The 21842-nt window shown below is 47.3% G+C and overlaps 2 pseudogenes; both read right to left on the bottom strand.

Moving 5' to 3' along the window:
• Positions 1-468: 468 nt before the first annotated feature.
• LOC118632677 lies at positions 469-3917 on the bottom strand (annotated as a pseudogene).
• A 1157-nt stretch (positions 3918-5074) lies between these two features.
• Positions 5075-21842, bottom strand: part of LOC118632676 — a 37930-nt pseudogene continuing 21162 nt past the window's right edge.

Genomic DNA, 21842 nt, shown 5'->3' with positions numbered 1-21842 from the left:
TTTTTTTTTTTTATAGAGTGGAAGTTTTAAAATTCCAGCAAATCCCAAATTACACATTTTTCTTTCATCTTGTGCTTTTGGTACTGTATCTAAAGACTTATCTGCAAACCCAAGGTCGTCTAGATTTTCTTTTTTTTTTTTTTTTTTTAATACTGAGTTTATTTCACATGTATATTTTTGTCTCCCCACCATTCCCATTTGTCTGACCACTACTACTACTATGTCCTATCATAACATTCCATCCATACTTAAAACCAAGCAAAGGGTGGAGTTCCATCTAAAAACTAAACAGGCATTTCGGACAACACATTCTTGGCCATGGAACCTGGATAACATTTATCAGACACGGTAGGGAAGGTTCTCACTCTGCTTTATAAAAAGGACGGCCAGAGATCAACTGTTACAGAAATGAAATAAGATGGAAAATTTTAACAAACTGTTTAAACTATTTTCTTACAGAGACTTCCTCTACTGCCAGAGGTCTTGGATAAGCCTCCAGGTCAGTCATCCGGAAGCAATTCTTCACATAATTGATGAACTTGGCTTCCACTTTGGGAAGAGAACCACCCTTTTCTATACTTGCTTGCATTTTTGCTTTAATGTCTTCTACAGAACTAGGTCCCTTCGGTGTTTTTGGAGATTTTTCCTGTTTTTTGAAGGATTCTTGACCTTTTGATCTTGGTGTTGATGGTTTTGAGTCTTTTCCATTCTGGTTTGATTTTTGTGCATTTTTGCCTGGAGTATCTCGTATAGATTTCTTTACTGGAGCTTTTTTCTTCGGCTTCCCCATCATCAAAATCATCATCATCATCATCCTCATCTTCATCAGCAGTAAGTTTTACTTTTTTCTGTGGAACCTTGCTGCCACTTCCAGGGGAAGAGCACTTTCCCGACATACTTAGGAGTTTCACATCCTCCTCGTCTTCATCTCCTGACTCCGCGTCTTCCTCCACAGCCACTAAGTGCTGTCCACTAATATGCACAGGCCCTGAACCACACTTCAACCGTACGACCACAGGTGGTGTTATTTCAAAGCCACCAAGGGAAACCGTGGGCTGTACGGACATTTTCAGAGTTGCCAGTGTTACTTTAATTGGCCTGCCTTCATAATTCATTGCCTCTGCTTCAACAATGTGCAGTTCATCCTTTGCACCAGCCCCTGAACTGACCGTTCATAAAGATAATTGGTGCTCATTTTTATCATTATCCACCTTAAAGTGATCATCTTTGTCAGCCTTTAGTTCACAACCGAAAAGATAGTTCTGGGGCCTCACAGGGCTCGTGTCCATGTCCACTGAGTCTTCCGTGGGGTGGAAGCACACACTCAGGTGAGAGAAGGTGGGCGGAGGTGAACGACTCGTGTTCCGCAGCGCGAAATCGCACCAGGGACTAGATTTTCTTCTCTGTTGTCTTGTAGGGGTTTTATGGTTTCGCGAGGTACATTTAGGCACGTGATGCCTCTGAGTCCACTTGGTGAAGGTGAGAGGTCTGAGTCAGCTTCCAGTGCATGTGGGTGTCAGCCGCCCAGCACCGCTGTTGAAGAGACTGTCTTTGCTCCACTATGTTGCCTTTGCTCCTTTGTCAAAGATCAGTCAGCGACATTCATGAGGGTGTATTTCTGGGCTCTGTTTTTTGTTCCGTTGATCTATGAGCCTATTTTTTTTTTTTTTCACTAATACCACCCTGTCTTGATGACTATGGCTTTATAGTAAGTCTGGAAGTCAGATAGTGTTAATCCTCCCGTTCAATTTGTGTTGGTTATCCTGGGTCTTCTGTCTCTTTAAACTTTAGAATCAATTTGTCAGTATCACTAAATAACTTGCTGGGATTTTGATTGGGGGGTTGCAGTGAATGTATAGATCAAATTGGGAAGAACTGACATCTTGACAAGATTGAGCCTTCCTGCCTATGAACATGGAACATCTCTCCTTTTACTTAGATCTTTGATTTTATTCATCAGAGTTTTGTATTCTTTCTCATATAGATCTCATAAACATTTTGTTAGATGTACACCTAAGTATTTTAATTTTGGGGTGCTGATGTAAATGGTATTGTGTTTTTATTTTTATTTTTTATTTTTTATTTTTTTTATCCTCACCTGAGGATATTTTTCCATTTTTTTGTACAGATAGAGTGGGAGGGAGAGAGAGGAAGGGAGAGAGAGAGAGAAACATCGACGTGAAGGGACACATCGAGTGGCTGCCACCCGCACGACCAACCAGGGCCGGGGACAAACTGCAACCGAGGTACGTGCCCTTAGCGGGAACCGAACCCGGGTCTCTCCGGACCGCAGGCCGACGCTCTAACCGCTGAGCCAAACTGGCCAGGGCTGGTATTGTGTTTTTAATCTCAAATCACATGACTTTGTCCATGAACCTAGTGTCCTGCACTCTTGCTACAATAGCTTATTAGTTCCAGGAGTTTTGGTAAGTTCTTTCATAGATTCCTTACATAGTTAACCATGCCATCTGTGAACAAAGACAGTTTCATGTCTTGCTTCCCAATCTGCATCCTTTTGTTTCCTTTTCTTGTCCTATTACATCAGCAAGGACTTCCAGTGTGGTGTGGAAAGGAGTGGTGTGGGGACATCCTCTCCTTGTCCCCGATCTCGAGGACGATGCCAGCTGTAGGGTCTTTGCAGATGCTCTTTATCAGGCTGGAGGAAGTTCCGCTCCATTTAACATTTACTAAGTTACTATTAGAAGTGCTCCTCTTTTAAATTGAGTCAGAAGTTATTTTCCAGGTTTAGTTATTTTTGGATGCATCTTTCCATGCACAGCTGCTCTGCTGATGCCCCAATTCCTTACTCCTCTTCTCGGGACCCTCCTCACTCTGGGCAGACCCTCTCATGCCCCTTCCCAGTACCCAGACCCCTCCCCCAGCACTCCCCTGGATTGCTGGTCCCTGTGTTTCCATCTTTTTTTTTCTTCTTTTAAACAGAACATTGCCTTTCTTAAGTAGATTTAGAAATTAAGCTGTGCATGTTGGGCATTATTAGGCTGTGTTGTTTGTGGGTCACCTTGAAGTTATACCTGGGGGGGGGGGACTTAGGACACCTTGTTTGGCCAGGACTTAGGACACCTTTGCCCCAAGGGAGCCCTGTGCCCACCCGGAGTCTCCGGAGGCAATGGAAGGTGGGCCTGGGCAGGGGCTGCTGGTGGAGGAGCAGCTGGCTTAGTGGGACAGGTGAGAAAACTGAGGCCCAGGGAAGGCAGGGCCTTTCTCAAGGCCCCAGGGCTAACAGAGGACAGCCCAGCTGGGAGCCTGACACCCCAGCCTGAGCAGCAGAAGTGCTCCCTCATCTCCGCTGTGAGCTGAACCCCATCTCACCCACCTCCAGGGCCTGGGTCAGCTGGGAGAGAGGGAGGAGTGGGGTCTACAGTCTCTTCTCCCCAGCTGCTGGGACAAGGGGATGGCTGGTCTTAGCGAGGAGCAGGGAGTGGGTGTCTCCTCTGACTACGGGAAGAACTCATTTCAATGCCCTACACGCCACCCTTGGACCTGGCCCAGAATCAACCAAGCTGGGGCCCAGGATCCCCGCTCCTGGGGACCAGAAGGTGAGCTGTGCTTCCCTAAAGACCCCTCTGCACAGGCTTTGCCACTTAATCTCCTGGGCCCATCGTCAACCCTGGGGCTCGGGAGGGGACCACATCAGTGACCAGGGTCCCAAAGGGAGCCCGCTCACAGAGCTATTCGGAAAGCTTTGAGCTGAGGCCTGTCACCGCCAGGAGGGGGAGGCTGTGGGAGGTGACCACAGGGCCGGGGCAGGGTCTCTGCTGCTGTTTCTTGTAGTCAGTCCTCTTACCATGATGGGGTTCCCTGGTGAGTGCAGTGGGGTGTCTGGGTGAAAGCGTGTCCTAACCCTGCCATGGTACCAGGGGAGAAGCCCCCTCAGGTCCAGGGTACAGTGTCTCCATGCCTGGGGCGCTGGTCCTCTTTGCCCCAGAGACTGGAGGATTGAGGGGTGGGGTATGCCATCTGCCTAGAAGGGGCCACTTCAGTAGGCCAGTTGGAGACAACTGTCACATCTGTCATTGGGCTGGGTTTGTCCCCAAATAAATAAATCATGCATAACAGGCAGGCAGCCTCTCTTCTCTAGGCAGTAGGAGCTGAGGTTCTGCAGGCTGTGTTTCCCTAGGACCTGGTTGGAGGTCCTCGGCTCCACTACTTTATCCTCCTGGGGAAGAGAGGAGTCCAGACATCCTTTTGGGGGGCCATGTAGACAGCCACTGAGCCCCCTTCACCTCTTAAACCCAGACTGAAGAGACACCCCACCCTCAGGGAGTGATGGGCAGGCTGGGGTGGGCTGGGGTGAGGATTCCCCAAACAGAAAGCCGGGTGCTCCCTGGAGGCTGTCTGCCCACCACTATTGGGGCACACCTGGCAGAGTGGGGTGCATACTGGGTGTGGGTGTGAGGACACCCGGCCATTCAGGTAAATAAAATTAGAAGGAAGATGAGAAACACACCATGTCAAAGTGGGAACTCACAGGGTGGCGGCAACAGCGCTAATGAGACAGACTTGCCACGGGGTGGCGCTCTTGGTCCTCATTTTATTATTTTTTTGCTTTAAAATTTTATTGAAATTCAGGTTTAGAATTTAACAATTTAATACAATATTATATTGAATATTTTCTAACCAGTTTTCTCACCTTCTTTACATGATTTCTGGGCATAACTTTAAGAATTGACACTTTCTCCCTCATTTTCCATAATGTGCCAATTTATACATTCATTAAAATCTCAGATACTTCCCTAAAATGTTCCTATCTCAATGTCAAAATTAAAAAAAAATAAGCTCAAATACTGAACATTTAAGACACTAATATTGCAGCCACTTTAATACAGAAAAGAAAAAATTTACACTCTTTAAAATTGTTAACATTTATTGTAGTAATGCAATATGAATTTCTAACATCATCATGAATTTTTCATTAAAATGTTCAACCATTTCCTACTGAAGCATGTCCACATTTATAAAAATCTTCTCTTATAAAGTAACCTATACTGAATTAATCCAAAAGTAATTGTGGCACTTTAGGTAAGACATTTATTCTACTGCATATTTTAAGTACCTAAGTGCCGATCAATAGCAGGTTACTGGAAATAATGTAAAGCATGCTTTCTTTAGGGAGCAAGCCGTTTGGGATCTGGGGGGATCCTGAGGTCTGACGAATATTGTGCAGACCCCAAACAGCATAATTACTCTTTCCCACCCAACGCTCCACCAGCACGGAGGGCTTAAGTGGAAGGAATCAATGTCAGTCTTAATTTTCTCCAAATCACTTCCATGAGGAGCGGCTCTCTGTTAGCCACTGAGGGTCACGTTTTCTTTGAGCTCCTGACAGTATTTCTTCTCCTCTCATGAACACGTCCTAAGAGTTGGACTGTTAGAATTTCTTGGGTCTGGCACGGTGTAGAAAGGTCTCGCAACCAGTGGGTATTTATCAAGAATATAAAACTGCATCACACTTTTCCTTTACCAACGGTCCCACAGTTCCATTTTCTTCGTCTCCCTTTCCATTCCAGCTCCCCAAGCATAGCCAGTGCTTCGCCGTAGTCTTAAAGTTGGCTCCCCAGATTTGAATGGCTCACATGGGGATTGTTGGGTCATCGCCTCAATTTCAGTTTGAAAACTTTCTTGAAGTCCTTTGAGTGTCAGCAGTTCCTTCCACAACTTCATGGTAAGGGTGATCAAAAGCCACTTCAATGTCCAAACGGACACATTCAATGAGATGTCTGTGGTATTAGAGTCTTCAGCTCTGAATACTGGTCTTGGACCTCATTTTAAGGACGGGGAGTCAGTTGCCTCTGTCCAAGGTAACCTTCCTTTTTGTTGTACGGTTGTTGATTTGTCTGCGAACTCATCGGAGGATGAGATACAGTGTTGTTGGAGTTTACAGGACTTCCGGGTTAAATTCCCAAGATGATCTCTCCCTACTCCTCACCCTCCTGTCCATCACCTCCAGCATTGTCTAGCGGTCCCTGTTTCAGAAATGATAAAACAGAGGCACTTGCCTGTCCTCCTTTGATGGGAGGAAAAGCCCAAAGAAGAGGCCCATTTTTCACGAGTCTCCTGGGCACTAGGTCTTCTCACTGGGGGGGCCCCAGGGGAACAGAATTCCCGTCTCCGAAGGGACTGTGTTACAACACCCCCAGCTCTCATTTGCACCGCCGATGTATTTGCTTCCCTCTCCTGTGTCCCCCCTCCCCTCGCCCGCCCCACGTGCCCCAGGGGGCCACCACTGGCCTCCCTTACCCCCAGCACAGGGCTTTGCAGGTAATGGCCTCACACGTTTATCACCATACATTAAATCTGCTTATTTAGGACAGCATGAAAATGTTCATCAGCTCTGATTTTTAAAATATTGTTAAATTAGCAGCAGCTCAATTTTTTTCCCCTTGAATGGACTAGGCCAGTGTTAATTTGTTTAATCTGCTCAATATAATTGCAAGGTAAGGTCTTAAATACAGCTTAGTAACACTTTTAATAGGATGCAAAAAAGAAAATTTCAACGGAGATAAAATTCTGGCGTAGTAATAAAAGCAATTATAGAGGTTTCAGAGGTAAAAAGTCAGTTCTAGGCCTTAAATGGAAGGTGCTGGGGCTTGAGTTAGGGAACGTGGACTGGTGTGCAGCAGGGGGCCAGCAGCGTCCTTCTGCTGAGCCAGCTTTCGAAGCTGCCCTCCAGCCTCCTGGGACACCAGATGGCTGTGGCTTCATCCGCTGGGAACATCCGCTGAGCATGTGGGCAGGAAGGCGGAGCACACTGGACTTTCCCTCTCGCTCCTGGAATCGCTCAGTGCTCAGGGCCACTGGGGAGCAATTGATCCTCGAGGTGACCTCGTCACCCAGGCTGGGAGACTGTGGAAGAACTCTGCGAATAGCACTTCCTGCCACGGTGGAAAGTTCTGGGTCTGCACTGTCTGACATTGTGGCTGCTGGCCACATGGTGCTATTGAACTTTGAAGTGTGGCTAGTATGGCTGAAGAATGGAATTTTAAACTTTCTTTAGTTTCTTCAGTTTTTTTTTAGTTTTAATTAATTTGAATTTAAATGTAATAGCTATATGTGGCCAGTGGTACCATGTTGGTGGTACGCTCTAGTAGGAGGTTTGTAGCTTATCCCTCACTTACAGAAGGACAAGTTCCTTTGGGGTAGCCAGTCTGCATTTCCACCTCCAGTGAGGATCCAGCCACACCTGTGCATGCTTGGAGAATCTTAGGATCACGGGAGGGTCCAGGCCACCACTGTGCATGCTGGGAGAATCTCAGGATCACGGGAGGGTACAGGCCACCACTGTGCATGCTGGGAGACTCCCAGGATCGAGGGAGGGTCCAGGCCACCACTGTGCATTCTGGGAGACTCCCAGGATCAAGGGAGGGTCCAGGCCACCACTGTGCATGCTGGGAGAATCTCAGGATCAAGGGAAGGTCCAGGCCACCACTGTGCATGCTGGGAGACTCCCAGGATCAAGGGAGGGTCCAGGCCACCTCTGTGCATGCTGGGAGACTCCCAGGATCAAGGGAGGGTACAGGCCACCACTATGCATGATGGGAGAATTGGGTTGCTTTACAGGGCTGATGAAGGTCGGCTGGCCACCATATGACCATTGCCTCTCTGTTGGCCAGTCCACCCTTTCTCCATCCACCCCACTTCCCCTTAAACCTTTGTAGGTTTTGGGTGAAATCCACTATGATTATTATTATGGAACTACTTGTGGCTCATACTGTAGATGTAAGGATGTTCAAACCTATAGAGAATTTTTATAAATTTATTTGGGCCAAACTAACGACATATGTTGGGAGCAAGATCTCAAAGGCTCCAGAGATGGACAGTTTTGCTATTTCTTGCATGCATTTGAAATTAAGGAGGGCACATAAGGAAGGTTGGAGAAAGCCAGGTGGGGATTAGACTGTAGGCCAACTCACAGGATTACGTGCTATTTTGAGGGTGGTTATAGTTTATTTCAAAGATGTGTTAACCTAGATGCAATGGACAGGGCTTGCTTGAGGTGAAGATAAACCTTTTACTAAAAAGATATAAGCATGGAGTATGACTACCCACCATGATCTGCCCAGTTGGGAATTTATGATCAGATTACCCTGTGAGGTTACTTTCTGCAGAACCCATTTTCATCCACATTAACATTTGTCCCTAGCTTCTCAAGAAGCCCTGAGCTGTTTCTTCCAGAGCTTCACCGTAGCAATGACCATGCTCTGTGCAAGAATAGAAAAACCAACCCATCTTCTAGCCCTTACCACTCAAAGACCTGCTGGGAAGGCTCTCAGTCTATTTTCTGTATTGTTGATAATAAAGGTCCTTAAAGAGTCCCAGTAAGTTTCCCACCAAGGTCTTCAGGCTGGTACAGAGCCTCTTCAACACCCTCAAATAGAGACCTTTTCATATCTTGTGGGCCTGGAGGCTCCATGTCTGCTCTGTGACATTAAGGGACACAGAACCTGCTGCGTTATATCATAAGAGCTCTCCCAGAGTCTATTTTGCTGTGACCTCAAAATGAGGTGGGTCATAACTATGGGATCGTTTCAGTATAATCAAGTTAAAATGTTAATTTATTGTTGTTAGACATAAACAATATTCATTCTTTCCAGGGGTCAGCTTGTGAAGTCAGGGCTCAGGATTGGGCACAGCGGCCGACGGCCCCTGCCTGCAGGTGGCATCTCTTCCCCAGGCCCTGGCAGTGCCCCGCACAGCCTCCCAAGCCGGTGCATTCATCTCGTCACACCAGTCCTGCTGCTGTCTGTTCACGCTTGGTCTAGGGGCAGGCAAGGGACCCACTTTGAACTTTTAGAACATTTTATTTCACTTTTACTTCTTTTCATTGTGATAAGAAGTATTCACAACATAAAACTGACCATTTTAACCATTTTCAGGTGTACAGAGCAGTGGCATTGAGTACATTGATAATGATGATGAACCATCACCACCCTGTGTTTCCAGAACGTTTTCATCTTCCCACATTGGAACTGTCCCCATTAGACTCTAACTCTCCATTCCTTCCTCCCCAGCCCCTGGCCCACCATCCTACTTTCCGTCCCTGTGAATTGCACTGTTCTAGAGACCTCCTGTCAGTGGAATCACAGTACTTGTGCTGGTGGGTCTGCTCACGTCACCAAGCACGGGGTCCTCCCAGTCCATCTCTGTTGTAGCATGTTCCTCCCATGTTCATGTGTCAGGGTTTCCTCCCTTTAAAGGCGCTAGATACTGTTTTGTTGTTTGGTGGACCACCTTTTGCTTATCTATTCATCCATTTTGGACACTTGAGTTCTTTCTACCTTTTGGATATTGTGAGCACTGCTGTTGTGAACATGGGTGTATAACACTGTCCGAGGGCCTGCTTTCAATTGTTTTGGATAAATACCCAGAGGTGGAATTGCTGATCATAAGGTAGTTCTATTTTTGATTTTCTGAGGAACCTCCATACTGTTTTCCATCCCCAACCACAGTACCCAAAGATTCTAGTTTCTCCGCATCCTGCCCACACTTGTTCTCCCTCTCTCTCTCTCTCTCTCTCTCTCTCTCTCTCTCTCTCTCTCTCTAATAGCTATTGTTATGGGTGTGAGCTGTATTGCATCGTGGTTTTCATTTACATTTCCTTAATGATGAGTGATGTTGAACATCTTTTCAGGTGCTTACTGGCCATTTGTCTATCTTTTCTGGAGAAATGTCTGTTTGAGCCTCTGGCTCATTTTTGAATTGGTTTGCGCATTTTTTTGTTGTTGACCCACCTTGAACTTCAAACCCACTTTAAAACCTACATGGTAGTACTTCCACCGTAAGGAATCAGGGCCAGCGTTTCTCATTTAAATCAATAACTATGAGGAGTGACACTGGCGGGGGCTGTGTGAGGACAGACACTTCTGTGAAAGGCTCGTCTGGATGCTCAGCCACAGCCTAACGAGGTGGACTCGCCCACTTCAAAGGCAGACGCCAGGGGAAGGGCCTCCTCTCTGCTGTCAGAAAGAATAACTCCGTGTACTCCCCCAAACTTCAGGGTAAGAATTTGGCTGAGAGATGGGGAGTCATTAGTGTCCTTTTTACTGCAGGGAAGATCTTATCCCAACCTAATTATTTGTAAAAGTGTATTTTTCTCCCTGAAAATTGCAAGCTTTTACTAATTGGTGTGAGAGTCTCAGTCTGTGCACACGGATGGGGATGATTTAGGGATGCCTGCCTAATCAGCTGGTACCAGCCACAGACACACACACCCAGAGCGGGGCTGCCTCAGGGTGGCGGTGTAATGAAAATGGGAAACACTGAAGTGAGTGATCCTGGGTCATTATTTAATCAGGGGAGAGTCCAGGGAGCTGATAACAGCTCCAGGAATAGGATTTAATGAGAGAAAAGGCAAGAATTAATGCAAAGGTCAGCAAAATGATGTGGAGTTGCTCGGAATTTTTAATGAGCTCTGGTGTCCTGATCTGCTCCGCTCAGAAGCACTTTGCAATTATGGAATATGGGTGGTTAGTTTGATAAGGAATAATAATAATAAACCCAACATTTATTTAGTTCTTGGCAATTTACAGAGCACTCTCCCATACCCTCTGTTTGATCCTTCCCGACGCCCAGGGGTGGGTGCCATAGGCCAGCCTGACCCTGAGAGGCCTGCCCAGGACCTGGAGCCAGAGGACCAGGGTCAGGCTTCAGCCCCCGTCACCAGTCCCCCCACCCCCAGTGGCCACTGCCAGTCCCCTGGCCTCTATGTTGTGTGCATGCGATGAAGTTTAGCTTAGCAAAGTTGTGCTTTTGCTCAAGGGCACCCACAGTGAAAGGCAGAGCTGTGGCCTCTTCTCAGACCCTCCCCGTCACCTGCATCTCCCGGTGACTTAAAAGTGACATTGGATTTAACTGGCGGAGTTTCCATGTTCCTTTCTGGTATCAGCAGGATTGAGAAATGGTCTGGGGCTGGCCGTGGGCCTGCCGATTGGGTGGGGTCAGTCCACTTGGGGTCTGGGGACAGCAATGACAGGTCCCCTTCAGAGCCCTCGCCCTAGATGACGGCCCAGCAGTGAGCAGCCCATCTGACCCCAAGACCCAGTGTTCAGTCGCTCCAGCCAGGGAGAGTCTGTGCACACGAGCTTGTCACAAAGTTTCTGTGCGACACAGCATTCAAATCAGTAAATACCTAGATGTGCAGTTGCTGGGTTATTTGGTAAGCTTGTTTAGCTTTAAAAGACTGTGAAATTGTCTTCTAAAGTGGCTGTACTATTTTGCATTCCCACCAGCAATAAATGTGAATTCCTGTTGTTCCGCATCCTCAACAGCATTTGGTGTTGTCTGTTTTTTGGGATTTTGGCCATTGAAATGGGTGTGCAGTAGTCTCTCATTTTTGTTTTAATTTGGAATTCCTGATTACAAGTGATGTTAGCATTTTTTTCATGTGCTATTTTCTTTGGTGAGGTATTTTTTAAACCTTTTACCTGCTTTTTAATTTGTTTGTTTGATAACATATTGTTGAGTTTGAAGTGTTTCTTTGTATATTTTGCATACAAATCCTTTACGTGTTTTGCAGATATATTTTTTCCAGTCTTTGGCTTTTTTCATTTTCTTAACAACATCTTTCACAGAGTAGAATTTTTGAAATTTAATAAGATCCAACTTATACTTTTTTTCTTTTATGAGTCATGCTCTTAGTGTTGTATCTGAAAACTCATCATCAAACCCAAGGTCATATAGATTTTCTATGGTTTTCTCTAGAATTTTTATAGTTATGCATATTATATTTAGATATACGAACCATTTTGAGTTTATTTTATTTTACTGAGATGTAATTACATACTAAAATTCATTCTTTGGAAGCGGACAACTCAGTGGTCTTAGTATATTCACAAGTTTGTACAACTGTCACCACTATCCGACCACAGAGCATTTTCATCACCCCAAAAGCAACCTGTGCCTATGAGAAGTCACTTGTTTTGAGCGTTTTTGGTTTTTTTTGTGTGTATAAAACGTGTAATGTCTGTGTATAGGTTTTTTCTTTTCTGACATTCAGTTGTTACATTGGTTGGAAAAACTATCCTTTCCCCTTTGAATTACCTTTGCTCCTTTGTTTCAAGGCAGGTGACTGTATTCATGTAGGTCCACATCTGGGCTTTCTATCCTGTTCCATTGATCTACGTGTCTATTCTTTTGCCAATGTCATGCTGTCTTGATTACTATAGCTTTATAACAAACAGCTCCTGAAATTGGGTAGAGTGAGTCCTTCAAATTTGTCCTTCAGAATTGCTTTTTTGAGGTCTTTTGTCTTTCCATATAAACGTTAGAATCAGACTGTCAGAATTTATAAAATGGCTTTAGAGTTGTATTGAACCTATAGGCCACGTTGGGTAGAATCGACAGCAAACAATATTAAGCCTTATCATCCTTGAGCTCAAGTATCTCCCCATTTATTTAGATCTTCACTTTCTTTCACTAGGGTTTTATCATGAAAGTTGCGTACAGATCCTGTAATATTTTCTTACCTGAGTTTATATCTAGGTACTTTAGTTTTTTGGAGCTATTGCCAATTGTATTGTTTCTTAGATTTCAAATTCGAGCTGTTCATTGCTGTGTATAGGAAAGTAATTGACTTTGTCATTCTTTTTGTATGAGGAGAATGTGTACCAGCTGTTGTTGGATGTAACAGTGCATAGACGTCCATTAGATCCAGTTGATTGATGGTGCTGTTGAGTCAACTGTGTCCTTATTATTTTCAGCTGCTGGACCTGCCAATTACTGAGAGAGTGGTGTTGAAGTCTCTAACTGTAATATAGGGTTTCCTCATTTCTCGTTTCAGTTCTACTGGTATTTGCCTCATGGCTGATGATCCTCTGTTGTTAGGTGCGCACAAGTTTAGGGTGGTTATGTTTTCTGAGAACTGAGCTCTTATCATTATATAATGCTCCTCTTTATCACAGATAATTTTTCTTGTTCTGCAACCTGAAATCAATATAACCAGTCTAAGTTTCTTTTGATTAGTACTCCCTAGTATATCTGTCTCCATCCCTTTACTTTGAACCTATCCTACCCTTTATATTTAAGGTGGGTTTATTGTAGTCAACTTTATAGTCAGGTCTTTTTTTTTTTTTTTTTTTTTAATTCACTCTGACAGTCTTGGCTTTTAATTGGTGTATTTAGACCATTTACATTTAAGTGATTATTCATATTGTTGAACTAATGCCTATGTGTTTGTAACTGCTTTCTTTTCATTTCTGATCTTTGTTTCTTTATTCTCCCACCTTTTCTGGTTTTAATTGAGCATTTTTTATAATTCTGTTTTATCTCCTCTCTTAGCTCATCAATCATCCTTCTTTTAAAAACATTTCTTGGTGGCTGCACCAGGGTTTACAATATACATTGTAACCCAACCTAAGTTCACTTTTGGATAACACTTGAGCGCTTCACACGTGGTACTGTGGCTTGGAGTCCCCTGCCCCCCACCGCCGTGACGACGCTTTCACAGTCTCCCTTATCCACCTGCTCTTACGGCCCCATGCACTGTTGCTGTCGTTATTTGGAGCAAACGGTTCCTTTTCCCCATCTTCACCACTTTTAACTATGCAGTTCAGTTGTGCTAAGTATATTCATGCGTTCTCGTCTTGTGACACCAAAACTTTATCCCCACCAAACACTCATGGCAAGCAGTGTCTTTTAGATCGATTAAGAAAAAGAGAAGATTTTGTTTTATCTTCACCGATCCCTGCTCTGGCAGTCGGCTTCTGCGTTCCCTCTGGTTGTAGGCCAAGTCCACGTCCTCCTGGTTCTAGGCCTGAGGCTCCGGGTCTCAGAGTGTTAGAAATGAAATGAAATTAGCTAGGGGAAGAGACGAATATGTCACAGATCATCCAAGAGAGAGCTGTCAGGGCCCAATGTGCAGAAACTGGCTTCATCCTCTGGTTTAGCTAGGGGGAAAAAAATCCCCTTTTATTGAGAGAGTGCCAGGTTCTGGGGATGTAATCTTCCTGTCGGGACTGCTTCCCCCCTTGACGGCTGGTGGAACCACCTGGGCGAGGTGCAGGGTGGCCGGCTGGCATGGTCCTGGCTGAGGCCTGTCCTGCCGGCTGAACTAAGCCCAAATATGATGGACCTAACCAGACACTCGGCACCTAATCAGGCACAGTTTCAGGGGAATTTCTCCTTTTAATTGGTGTGTCTGTCTTGGAAATGGGTTCCAGGAACAGCTGCCTTCTTGAGCCTGGGACCCTCCCAGTGCATACCTAGTGGATCAGGATGTTTTTCCTTTGGTCCTCAGATTGTCCCCTAAAGTGGGTGAAGCCTAAGGACATTGATATTTGTTGCCTTGTGTGCTCCACGTGGCAGCCATATTTGCGTGACTTCTGAGGGTGCATCCAAAGGGTGCCGGTGGATTCCTTTGTTGGGGGTCCCCGCCTCTGAATACTGGTCACCTTGTCTGCTCAGGGACCCGCCTGCAAGGCCTGTCACCTTGGCTGGGCTGCTGTTTAGCCTCCCGGCTGCAGGGACACCTGCCTGCAGGGAAGTTGGCCGTCCTTTATCTCCACACCATTGTTTGCAGCAATTCATCCAAGGATGGCTCGCCCTGTCCCTGGATGTCCGTTGTGCCTTTTTGTCAGTGTGTGCGAACTCTGCAATATAAGGGACTTTCACTTGTTTAAAAATGTTGTAGACTATCCCAGAAACAAATAGTAGAGAGGGGGACAGTTTGCTGCTCACAGGACAGCCTGATTTCCTTTGTGGCTTCCAGCTACCTCGTCTCTTGGAGGCAGGTGTATCCCCTTCCAAGGATATCGAATGGTGTCTTCAGTTTCTTTTAATATTGTTGCACTTTACATCTTTATTCCATCTGAAGTTTATTTTTGCCCATGGCGCGAGCCGGGTTCGGATTCCTTTTCTTCATAGCCAGTTATGCAAGCACCTCGTGTTAACCAAGCTGCCCGATCCCACCAGCTGCCTGAATTCCTGTAAACGCGGGCCAGCTTTGGACACTCTGGTGGGTCCTTGATGGTCCCCTGTGTTCCTGGCCAGGCCATGTGCTCAGGATCCCATTGTTGACATTGGAATTTTAGATTTGATGAGGTATGTTTCCCATCTCATTATTTAAAAAAAATTCTAAACTATTTTCAGATATTTCACAATGTGAATTTAAACACCATCTTGCTTATTTCAAGAAAAGAAAGTGGGCCCGGCCGGTGTGGCTCAGTGGTTGAGCATCGACCCACGTACCGAGAAGGTCGCCAGTTCAATTCCAGGTCAGGGCACATGCCCAGGTTGTGGGCCAAATCCCCAGTGGGGGGCATGCAGGAGGCGGCCAATTGATGTTCTCACTCATCAGTGTTTCTATCTCTCTCTCCCTCTTAAAAATAAAATCAATAAAGAAAAAACAAATTAAAACAAGCTTAGCTTTAAAAAAAGAAAAGTGAACAAGGTCTCTTTAGGACTCCGAGTCAGGTGCCTTACACTTTCATATGGGTATTGGGATCATCAGGGTCGCAGCACCTCCCTCCAGCAGCTTAGGTCCTGCTCTGTGACATGCCACTTGTGGATGGTCTTTCTGTACCTGGAGGTGAGTCGCTGGTGTTGTCCTCCTATCTTAGGAGCTGTACACACTCAACATCCCCTCTCAGGTTTTAGACCAAAAGCTTTCTCTGTGTGGCCCTTCCCTTTGGGAGGTACATCACTCAAGGCCCCTGTGATGATGAATTTCATGTGTCAACTTGGCTGGGCCACAGTGCCCAGATATTCGGTCAAACATTCTAGATGTTACTGTGAGGATGTCCCTTGGATGAGATTAACATTGAAATCAGTAGACTGTGAGCAAAGCACGTGGTGGACCCCACCCAGTTAGGTGAAGGCCTTAAGGGAAGCATCGACCTTCTCTGAGGTGGGGATTCTGCCAGCAGACGGCCTTTGAACTGGAGATGCAGCATCAGCCCTTCCCAGGTCTTCAACCCGCTAGTTTGCTCTGCAGATTTGGGACTTGCCCACCTCCATGATTGCGAGAGCCAATCCCTTAGAATTTCTCTCTCCCCTCTCTACCTTCTCCACACACACACACACACACACACACACACAGCCATACATCACTCAACGAGGGGAGTAACTTCTAAGAAGATGCATTGCTAGGTGATTTTGTTGTGTGAACAGAGGCATTTGTACAAACCTAGATGGACAGCCCAATGCACACCTAGGCTACATGGAGTATACAAGGAACCATCCATTGGCTCCTACTTTTGGGAGAGGTCAGAGCAGGAGGTGAGTGAGGAGACAGGGTGGAGCCAGGGTCCCGCCTTACACTCACCCCTCTGGGAAGGGTGCTGAGATCATGGACCTGCCTCATGGCTGTGGGAGTGGGCTCCTGCCATGGGGTGGGTGTGGGTGTGCAGACTGGTGGGCGGGGTCCAGCTCCTCCTGCTGTGGGGACAGCAGTGCCATTCGCTCTGTGGGCAGCAGAGGGCAGTGTCCAGACACAGATCTCAGGAGTTCCCGCAGACCAGGCAGCAGCTTCAATTTGTTAACTGCTGGGGATCAAGCCTGTGACAGAGGTTCTCATTAGGTGTGTTCCCTGAACATCCCTTAACTAAATCAAAAGCTGATGCGATATGGAAAAAAAACCTATATCTGAAATTAACATGGACTTCCAGTATAACCTTCAGACATCATGGAATAAGTCGTCTCCAGTGGAATGGGGATACCAGAATTAAAAATGACAGGATGGAGTCAGTCTGATTACCCGCAAGTGTGAATCAATCATGGTTGACTCTCCTGCAAGAAAGTGTCCTTCGGGGAGATGAGAACGTCACCCACCTCTGCTCTGTGATGCAGGCATGGACTAGAAGCACCATCGAGGTTACTGTATCTATTTCCTTGCCAGTAAAGTATCCTGGGTTAAAAATGTATCTGATGTCATTAATACCAGGCATCTGGACATGGCTGCTTTGTTAACACATTCCAATATCTAGCCCTCATTTTCAGTGGCTTGGAGAAATTTAGTAATTTTATTGGGTTCCTTTGCAATGTTCTGACTACTTGTCCTACCGGAATTATTTTATTTATTAGGCTTCAGTGCATTTCTTATCACTACCACATGTGCATGCACAAGCTAAACCATCCAGGTAGTTTGTGTGGTTTTCCAGTTCTTCCCTGCTTGACTATGCCAATCTCCCCCCCCCCCCCAGTTTTATTACTTTTTTTCACCTCTTTCATCCCAACAAGCTCTTGAACTTAACTTTAAATACTTATAGCAATAACTAAAAACACTTCCAGTTGAAAACACAGGAGGAAGTCTTTGTGACCTTGGGTTTAGTGAAGATTTCTTAGGTATTATATACCAAAAGCACAAACCGTAAAAGAAAACACTGATAAACTGAACTTCATTTAAATTGAAAACTTTCCTATGAAAGGTGCCGTAAAGAAATGGCAAAGGCAAGATACAAATGGGGAAACATCTTTGCAAATCACGCATCTGAAAAAGGCTTGCATTTAGAATATATAACTAAATCTCAAAACTCAATAATAGGAAAATAAACAATGTAATTTAAAAAACAGGCCAAAGATTTGAGCAGATCTTCGCTAAATAATATGCACGGATGACAGATAAGCACATGAAAAGAGGCTGGCCGTCACCAGTCATTGGGGAAATGCAAATTAAAACCACAAGGAGATGCCACTGTTAGAGTGGCTAAAAAAACAAAGGAAAACAAACAAAAAGACCGTGACAATACCAAATGCTGGTGGGAGCGTGCAGTTCCTGGAGCCCTCCACTGCGGTGGGTACGGAAGGGCACAGTCATTTTGGAAAACAGCCAGGCAGCTCCTTATGAAGCACTAACGATACATTTGTAGCGAACGTAGGAATCCTACTCCTGGAGAAACACCCAAGAGAAAAAGTGACTATTACTTAAAAACCTGTCCATGTACATTTACAGTGGTTTTATTCATAATTGCCCCAAACAGGAAACAAGCCAGATGTTCTTCCAGTGGTGATGGGATGAGCTACTGTGGTTCATCTGTGTGGTGGGAATGCCCTGGCGGCAGGAAAGAGCAGCTGTCGGCGCAGACAGCGCACTGAGTCGCAAGCATGTGCACTGAGTGAGAGAAGCAGGTTGAAAAGCCACACCTCTGGCCCTGGCTGGTTTGGCTCAGCGGTTAGCGCGTCAGCCCACGGACCAGAGAGCCCCGGGTTCGGTTCTCGCTAAGGGCACGGACCTCAGTTGCAGTTTTTCCCCTTGGGTCGTGTGGGTGGTAACCAGTCAATGTGTCTCTCTCACATCGATGTTTCTATCTCTTCCTCCCTCTCTTTCTCTGCTCCATCTGAAGATGAATGGAAAAATGTCCTTTGGTGAGGATAAAAAAAAAAAAGAAAGAAAAGAAAAGCCACAGCTCTGTTTAGATGACAGTCAGGAGAAGGTGGAATTAGAGGGGCTCTGATTCCTGTGTCTGTCGATCTTCATGGCCCCTGATGGCTCCCTGACCTTAAGTGGGGTACGGGCTCAGCTCTCCCACTTTTACCCCCCACTCCATTTATGCTCTTGTCACACGTGTCCGCCACCTCTCTCTGGTTGTCTCCTCGTCTGCTGGCTGTGCATTGTGTGTTAGATTTTAAGAAAGTTTCTACTGTTGTTTCAGTGGGGTTATAGGACACGTGGCCATGATGCCTTTGTCTCAGCAGAGACCCCTACAGGTGCTTCGAGGTAAGTCTCAGAGGGGGACAGTTTTGGTAAAAAGCCTAAACATTTTCCAGGCTTTCGATGTGTCTTCCCCTCCTCTGCCATCTTCCCCCCGGGCTGGGTGTTTTGGGTGCTGCGTGCTCTCCTCTGCCAGCTGCAGGGGTGCAGGGTGGCTGCACCGGGGATGGGAAGGGGATGTGTGAGACCCCTGGCTCTGGGGTCGTGGCCCAGGCCTCACCGTGTGGACCCTCCCTCGGAGGAGGTGGCCTCGGGGGCAGGAGGACGGCTGCATAGCCAGCTCTGCTCCTCACTAGTGGGACCTGGACGTGTTCCGGAGGCTTGGGGCGGGGGGCGGAGTGGACAACGTCACCTGCCTTACAGGTCAGCAGACGAGGGCACTCAGTAAGAGTCAGCCACTTCCTCTGTGGGAACACATGTGAAGGGGCGAGGTGTGACCTGGTGTTCTGCGTCACAAAGGCCTTCCTGTGGGTGAAAAAAATGGCTTTCCTGAGATGGAGGCCGTGTGGGTGTGTGCGGCCAGCCGGGCGTCCTCCCGGAGCCTGCCTGCGTGGCCACGGGCTGGGGCAGTACTCAGGCTTCTCAGGAAGAGCGGCTCTTCCCCGGCACCCCAGGGCTCCACGTCCAGTGTTCACGCCCCTCTGTGGTCTGGCCCTTCTGAACCGTCTCAGACCCACAAGCCACTCAGACCATGAGCCGGGAACCACTTCGAGTTGCCTGGTCTGAGGTCCTTCCCCAACTCCCGCAGCCTTGGGGACCTAGGGGTGGCAGCTGGGCTCCCAGGAGCCGGCCCGGCTGCTCAGAGGCGTCTGTGGGTGGTTCTCTGGCTCGGGAAGAATAGAGGAGGAGAGGGTGGGGCACCTGCCGGGGCACCTGCTTGCCTCCCTGACCCGTAACTTCCCAGGCAGGGCGTGAACAGGCTGTCCCTGCCCGGCCAGCAAGGCCTGGGCACACGGCAGGCTCTCACTAGCAGGTGCCAGGCAGCTGGCCAGGGTCAGTGCACCGCCGGACACAGTAAGTGTCCAATGAGGCTGAGACTCAGAAGCAGGACCTCATTCCCTTCCCCTCATTTCTTTTCATTCCCTTTCATTTTCAGTGGTGAACTCATGTGATAGTTGGATGATTCCATTAAAATGTGAAGCTGGCTGATCTCTCACTTCAAGGAAAATGTCCTTCCTGCCTCTTCTGCTGGGTGTAGCGGCCATGCTGGGGGTCCTTGACCACAGATGTCCTTGACCACAGGAGGAGCAGGAACTGTCCAGCAGCACGGCTGCTTCTGGGGATCAGGTGCCGCCAGTACACCCCATCCCTTCCACCCCCTCTTCCCCACTGGCTTCCATGCAGAATGGCATCTCTGGCGGAGAGAGCTTCATGCAACAGGATTGCTCCAGGGACCAGGGGCGCTGGGCCCCTCCTGCCTGGATGGCCCCAGTGGAGGTGGCCAGGGGCACGGGGTCTCCAGATCTGGGGAATTCTAGCTGTGCTGGGGCTGCCTCCATCATCTAAAGATTAACACCCTTGTGGCAGCTTTGGCTTTGCGGGAGGGCATTAATTATTCAGTATTACGGCTGCTCCACAGAGGGTTTGTGATGGTGGGAATAAAATGAGTTATAAAATATAGAAAAGCCATTTATTTTGTCTTATGATCTAAAATTCAAACAAAAGACCACTTTTGGTGTTTTTCTGCATCGGAGGACCAGTTACTTAGATAGATAAATATTTCACATAGTTTTTTTTTTTTTACCTTTACATTGCTGATTTCATTTTGAAATCACTCTATTTTCAGGGTGCTACCAAATATTGACAGAACCCACTGAGCTCTTCTGATGAGATTAGGGCAGTTTTACTCTCATTGGGTCCAACTCTGTAAGCTCCAGACAGCAAATGTGTCAGTCTCGGAATGAGAATGGACTGGAATTACTTGTTTGAGGTGACCGGGTGTCCAGGTGGTGGGAGCCCCATGAGGGTGGGCATGGGAAAGAAGGGGCACAAGCCTGCTCTGTCCCAGGAAGTCTCCCGTGTGCTGTCGTGAGCTGTGCGCTAGCTGGCTGCCACCAGCCTCGTTAGTCAGACGAAGGTGCGGAGGCTCAGGTAAGCCCATCCACTCCCTGTGGCTGACCTGGGTGGTTTACCTAGGGACAAATAAGGGGGAGGCCCGTGGACCCCGGCCAGGTTGGGAGGTGCAGACCGGACAGAGCGTTGCTCTGGTTTCACCTGGCCCTTCTGTGGTTCAGATGCCACCCAAACAGTGCAGTGTTCCCAACAATTTCTGCATGGCTGTGGACTTTATTTACACTTTCCATTCCTGCCCCTAATGAGGAGCCTCGGCAGCCACATTAATAAGTGCTATGAACTGCCTTCTACTTAGTGTTCTGTCCTGATTACCTGGGGTCTGAGTTAGGAAGAGGCCTTCCCCTCAGGGCCGGAACCATGACAATTGGACTCTACCATTTTTTGCTTAGCTGCTTTTCCGGGTTTTTGGAGGATTCAGTATTGCTGTAAATAACAGAAACCCCATTGGAGTGTAAGCCATGAATAATCACCAGCAGGGGTCAGAGGGTGGTGGTCCTGCCCGCATGGCTGTTCCCTGTCCGACCTTTGTTCTCAGCATCTGTGCCCCTCCCTGTTCACCATTACTTCTTGGAGGAAACGAGATTTAAAAGTCAGTGTGATGTTTAGAATGATGCACTTAATTGGGCTGAGTCTGGAGGGCAGGTGATGCTGTTGTGGCCTTGTGGTCACTGCCGAGCAACTGGCCATGCAGTGGCTTTTCTACCTGCTTGAGGGCTGGGGTACCTGGCAGGAAGCGTCATCTCTGGCTGAATGCCCACATCCCGCCATGGTGGGTCCTGCACATGGGGCTGAGGCCTCCCCCTCTGAACTCCGGCCTCTTTCCCACCTCAGGACTTTGAAGGAAATGGTCTGTCCCTCCTTCCCCTGTCTCGGGAGCCCCACCCCCAGCCTGGGCAGCCTGTCCCTCCCACCCCCTTCATGGACCATCATTGTCTCCCTTCCAGCTCTCAGTGCATGACAGATCTGTCTGTGCCTACCCACTCTCATGCCAGCCCAATGTGGCTCAGAGTGTCATCCAACGAGCAGGGGGTGGAGTAGGGTAACCCCTGGAGGATGGGCAGTCAGTTGGCTCTGGGCGCCACCCTGGTAACCATGGGCGGGGTTGGGT

The sequence above is a fragment of the Molossus molossus genome, unplaced genomic scaffold (genome assembly GCF_014108415.1).
Source record: "Molossus molossus isolate mMolMol1 unplaced genomic scaffold, mMolMol1.p scaffold_m16_p_17, whole genome shotgun sequence".
In the NCBI taxonomy this organism is placed as follows: domain Eukaryota; kingdom Metazoa; phylum Chordata; class Mammalia; order Chiroptera; family Molossidae; genus Molossus; species Molossus molossus.
Note: the sequence above shows the minus strand (reverse complement) of the source record. Positions and strands in the feature narration are given on the sequence as shown.